This window comes from Mizuhopecten yessoensis, unplaced genomic scaffold (genome assembly GCF_002113885.1).
Source record: "Mizuhopecten yessoensis strain PY_sf001 unplaced genomic scaffold, ASM211388v2 scaffold5547, whole genome shotgun sequence".
NCBI lineage: Eukaryota > Metazoa > Mollusca > Bivalvia > Pectinida > Pectinidae > Mizuhopecten > Mizuhopecten yessoensis.
In genome coordinates, this window is record NW_018406103.1 from 1,117,433 (window position 1) to 1,123,810 (window position 6,378).

The following is a 6,378-nucleotide window of genomic DNA, read 5'->3' on the forward strand; positions in this document are numbered from 1 at the left end:
ACCTCAACTTTAGTAAAAGATTGGACTTGGGCATATCTTCTTTACTATTTCATCTGGAGTAACCAGATTTAGTGTACAAGGACATCTTTGGATGGCAGAGTGAAGAGTGCAAGATTTAGGTCACTGTGATGTATGACTTGACCTTTGACATTTACGTTTGAAAATATTTGTACGGGGCATATGCTATTTCAGCTTGAGTAACCAGATTTGATGAACAAGGAAATCTTGGGATGGCGGAGTGAAGTGTAGGTCACTATGACCTCACTGTAATCTATATGTTTCCCGACATCAGTGTACTGTTTGTGTATAGAAATTCTTACCGGTGGCCATGGGTCGATATGGAATGCCTTGCAATACTTTGCCTTGTTAATAAATATTTTCTATGCACAGTAGATCATGTTTCTTTAATTTTATCTTGAGAAAATTTTGCCCTAAAGGGACCTGGCAATATATTGACAAGGGTGTTAAAATAATAGTCAATAAGTAATAAAACAACAAAAAGGCCTACATGGAATATCTGATAGGGTTTGTTTTGTTATCCTAAAGTTCTCAGCTGGGGCGCTGCAGGCCCCCTGAGACCTACACTATCATCACAAAGTTTACTGAACTATGTGCGCTCGCTTATAGGCAGTGCCTTTTCATATTACTTTTTCATGATGAATGATGATAAAAAAATCATGTTTTCATTCGAAGCCAACTACTGTTAATATATTTATTTAAACGCACACAAGTTTTAAAGCATTATCAAATTTTAAAAGATTAGAGCATTGATGTGTTAAGGTTCAACGAGCCCCTTAAAAGATGCTATAGTCACCTAAAATGTCAACCTCAAAGTCATATTCAAAGACCAAATTAATAATCGGAACTTATATATGTAATTTGTATATATTGAACCTGTACATTGGCTAAACAAAAAATACATAGCCGGGTTAACGAAGTCGAAAATAAGGCATTAAGGCTGATGTCGTCAAAACAATAGCTCACTGGACTTATAACATGTCAATCTCGTTAGCGAAATACCTGAATACTAAGCACGATCTTTGCGACCGATTTGAGGGTCCCAGCTGACACAATCCACGATTTCGGAACGTGTGACGTAACCGTTTGACCAACACTTTGGACAATTCACATTCTATGTCGTGACACAAACATTCCCTATTGTCATAGGAATAGACAAACTGTGAACTTCAGTACAGCAACTATTTGTTGATTTAAACATATGTTATTGTCGAAACAAACAACTATTTGTTAAAACTCATATATTATACTGCAGCCTGTTGAAATACTGCATTATTGAAAGGAGTTCAAATCTTAAACCACGAAACTCCACCAGTTACTTTATATCCCCCCCCCCCCCTAATATCATGTTCTGTCTTTCATTCAGACTATCACTGTAAAGGTAAGTATGTCAGTAGTTGTTTCCAAGTCATCACGATCATGTGTCTTTTGTCATTGTACATGTTAATTCTAAACCTTGACAACTCTCCTCCAAATGAAACATTACTTCCACCCAGTATAAAACGAAAATTACGTATTCAATTTATCAAAAATATTATCCAGCATGTTGGCCATTTGTTCAATACTGTATAAAATAATCTTCGTAAGGTAAGACGTTAGATCCCACGAGACAGATGCCATCGCCGTGGATGCTCAAAATACAGCCAACAAATGTAATTAGGGTAGCAGTGCATAGCAGCGTACGGTGGCCATGGTTGATATTTGTGTACAATGAATAAACAACTGTTATGTAACAGGTATCATAAATATTTAAAAAAAATCAGCATTAAAATTGGCATATACATGATGAAGTGGACTATGTGAGCTTCATGATTTAAAAAAGAAATGAATTTGGTTTGAGACTACAGTTTTGGCTATTTACAAATCTGTGTCTACACAACAAAAACTAGCTTTTCATGTAGTCTATTTTTGCACTCAGCACATGTATAAATATTGTGAAAAATTCACCGGAATGAATGACCTTTGCTAAAACGTGAGTATTACTGCTACCGAGTAGGTGATATTTACTTTAGGACAGGTTTTAAAAAAAAAAAAAAATGCGGGCGTCAAATTTTGGGTGAAAAATCATGGGTGTTGGTTGCATTTTTTGTGGGTTTTTTATGTGGTAACTATGTTTTTTACAAGTACCAAATCTTCGGAAAACACTCAAAAACATTATTTTCTTCTAAAAACAATGTATTTAAAATAAAGTTTATAAATATATTCATCTGAAGAGCCCCAAGATGGGCGAAAGTGCTAGCCGATTATACTAGTCTTCGTGTTTTTGCTTTATATATATATATGGAAATAAAAATAAATAGATCTGCGCTAAAATTGACATAATTTAGTGGACTATGTAGGTTTAATTTGTTTTTAAAGAAAAAAAGAAAAAAATGAATTTGGTTTGAGACGACAGTTTTTGCTATTTACAAATCTGTGTCTAGCTTTTCATGCAGTCTATTTTTGTACTCAGCACATGTATTCATATTGGGGAAAAATCCACCAGAATGACAGATACTAAAACGTGAGTGTTTCTGATACCGAGTATCCTAGGTATTGGAAGCTGTTTTTCTGGAATTACTATACTTTTGATCAAACATTTCTAAAAAGGAAACCTCGTGGCACTTTTATGAGAACTAATAAAGATGGACAAAATAGAATGTAATTGACAACAGGGTTCTGCGTAGAAACATTTCAGTGGTGCTAACAATGTGTCACTTCATATTGGTATACTATCACTATAGACGATTGAGGTACCTGGTCAACGGAATTACCTTGGCAAAACGGTGATATAGTTATATCCAATCGGAAGTTAAAGGGGGATAACTGTGGATCAGAAAAAACAAAGAGCAATGGGACAGGGGTTCTGAAACAAGCCTCTGAATCATAGACGAAATTTAATTTATTAGAAATTATTACCGTAATAGGAAACCGGGCTTGAGCATTTTCAGAGGTTTTATGACGGAGCAACCAAATTGATTCTCAGATGGTTTACAGCCGTTAAACATATGTTTATTAGGCAGGATAAGGTTTTAGAGGTGAATACTATTTCTATTCAAATTGTTCCATCCAACCGCAGTAGTTTTTCGAGGTTTTACCGTTTATGTGCAGATATCCAATTGAAAACACATTTTCCTTTCTGATGCAACTGTCTTATTTACGATCTTTCCGGAATTCTAGTAGGTGAAAACTCTGATTGGTCACCGATTAATTGCAGACAGAAATATGACAGGGATTCTTTAAAATCTAATACTTAATACCTTTTTGGTTTCCAACAGCATCAACTATGAGTCTGAGAAGAACGAAATAGCTGCATGATATAGTGTAATTAAAGAAGAAAAGAAAAGAAAAATATTTCTACAGTTTAACCTTTTTTATTGCATAAAACATAAAAATTTTGATTGACGAATACATATCATTTCTACTAGCAGGTTGTCACATCTGTAATTCCATTCACTTGGAAACACACTGAAAAAAAGGGAATAATAAGTATATCATTGACAGTGTATTAAGACGTAACAATCAAATGGGGGAAAAGTGTTATTTAGTTATTGGTTCGATCAGCTATATTTAGCAACATTAAATCGATATTACTTTTTACTGCATTTCGTGTCACGCCAAAAATTCCATCAGGTGTCAGCAAAAAATCGAAATATACTGAAAATGATATACAATTGAATGATGTATTTTCAGGTCGAAAAACCTTTGAATTATATAATTATAAAATTCTACATTTAATAATATGTAAAATATGNTAGTTATTGGTTCGATCAGCTATATTTAGCAACATTAAATCGATATTACTTTTTACTGCATTTCGTGTCACGCCAAAAATTGCATCAGGTGTCAGCAAAAAATCGAAATATACTGAAAATGATATACAATTGAATGATGTATTTTCAGATCGAAAAACCTTTGAATTATATAATTATAAAATTCTACATTTAATAATATGCAAAATATGATATATTTAAAATATGAAAATACTTACATAATTAGATTCTAGTGGTGGAAACACCTGCACTTGCTATCAACACAGTGGAATTGTCCTCTGCCGTGACAGTCTCCGGAATTCATGCAGTCATCCTTGGTCGAACAACCTAAATGACGAAAATAACCCAATAAGATGGCGTATGTGAAATTGGCCTCAGACAACAATTAATTCCCCTATATGTTCTTACCAAAGAGAAACCCTTCAAAACGTGTTATATAAATTTGCTCGAAACCTGACCGCTATAAGGTTTCTTTATCTATCCAAGACTATTCACGACCGGTACTTTTTAAAGATGATTTTGATTATATCAGCATAACACCGGTCTACTATGATATGACCCTGAAATTCATGCTTAGGGACACAACAATATACCTTTTTTTCTGCCAAAATAAATTTCACACATATTAACCAACCACATTAATTAAAGAGGAGAGGATCACGCTTCATTTTGGTTTGACACGTAGTTTCATCTCCTTTACATGAAATAAATAAAAAAAACTTATTTAAAAAAAGAGCCTAAAGTTGAGAAATGCACTTCATTTGTGTACCACTCACCGGAAGCATTAAATGTAGTCTAGGCCAACTACACTTTTGAAACAGGAAGTATACGGGAAATAATTTAGTGTCGCTACACCTAAAATGTTGATAACGTCATTATCTCCCCTTATATTATTGATTGTATAACGCCATATTGTTTGTAAAGAAGGCATGTTTATGAAACTATTCAATCAGGAACTATACGGGAAAGATTTCAGTGTCGTTACACCTGGAACTTTAATAACATCATTACCTCTTCTTATATTATTACTGACACGACGTCATATTGCTGTCAGACAAATTATAAAAGTAATCGCGTAAAGATGACAGCAAGGGTTGACAATATATGAGATGATCAACTACATTTGCCTTGTTGGTGATTTTGTTAGCAGTTTGATTTACTTATTTGTAGTTCTTACCACTTCCTGTGCTAGAGGTCTGGGACTCGCAATAACATGCACGGTTATGGCAGGTGAGGGAATGGCCAGCTGAACAAGTGGTTAGACCATTTTGACAGTCGGCATTACTACGGCACTCCTCTGAGTGTACACAGACTGTAACGGAAGATAGACGATTCCACTAGTATCTACAAAAATAATCTAATAATTTTCGCTATTGTATACTACATCGTTATTGATCTTCTCACTGTTAAATATGAATTATATAACACTATAATTTTCATTCTTAATCGCGTTATGCACTCAAAAGTTATTCATTGTTATATAATTGATATTACCCATGATGGTTATTTATTATCAATTTACCGAATCAATTAATGAAAAAACGTTCTTGAAAATAAGTCTTGATAGGTCAACATTCTTCATTTCACGGTCATTTATGTAATTAGATATTCATAGTTAAGGCCTAGTATGGGGATTGATATAACTTGTCTGGTTTCCATATCACGACTACAGAAGGAAATATAACTTTCAGACAGGTGATATCGGCCTAAATATAAACGATTTGTCACTCTGCAAGTGTTTGATCGTGCGATGTATTATATATGTGAAACAGTTTTATATCAAGACAACTGTTTATGGCAAATACAGAAACATCTCAAATGCTGTAATTTGGAAATTTTCATTGAATAAATTTCATAAAATGTGAAATTTGAGAATTTATGTCCATTAATTGTATTCTATGATACAATTATAAAATGAAGTCTTTTAGACTTAACTACATTTTCTTAATACTCATTTACATAAAACATGAACATATAAACCTCCGTTCTAAAGAAATTATAAATCAATATGCAAGGTGACAAATAAAACTATCAACTGTTGTAATTTTGATATCAAACTTATTTCATTTTCTTGGACAAAAAAAAAATATAATGCAAACTTTTCTCAAATAAAAGTTAATATTAATAAAACAATGTTTTGAAAATTTAACTTTGAAAAATAAATGAAACTTTAATTTTGAAAGAAAAAATATATAGATAAAAACTTACCAGCGACAATGGCCAGAATGGCGAGAGCAACGAAAGTCCTCATGATGAATGTTGTGGTTAAAAGTGTTGGTCAACAGCGGATTAAACTCTGGTGATGGTCAGAATAACCTGGGCATTTATATAGTGTGGTCAGTTTCAGGTATGATCCAAATAACACGATCTTTGCGACCGCTTTAAGGGTCCCAGCTGACACAGTGCACGATTTCGGACCGTGTGACGTAACCGTTTGACCAACACTTTAGACAATTCACATTCTATGTCGTGACACAAACCTTCCCTATTGTCACAGCAATAGATAAACTGTGAATTTTAGTACAGCAACTATTTGTTGATTTAAACATATTTTATTGTCGAAACAAACAACTATTTGTTAAAACTCATATATTATACTGCAGCCTGT

At 33.4% G+C, this 6,378-nt stretch overlaps 1 long non-coding RNA gene across 1 annotated transcript; it reads right to left on the bottom strand.

Annotated features, from left to right (window-relative positions):
- Nucleotides 1-3,360: 3,360 nt before the first annotated feature.
- LOC110450934 lies at nucleotides 3,361-6,065 on the bottom strand. The gene is made up of 4 exons (XR_002463022.1): nucleotides 5,979-6,065; nucleotides 4,948-5,082; nucleotides 3,989-4,097; nucleotides 3,361-3,465 (listed from the first exon to the last, which is right to left on the bottom strand). It is a non-coding gene; the product is annotated as an uncharacterized LOC110450934 (long non-coding RNA).
- Between the last annotated feature and the right edge of the window lie 313 nt (nucleotides 6,066-6,378).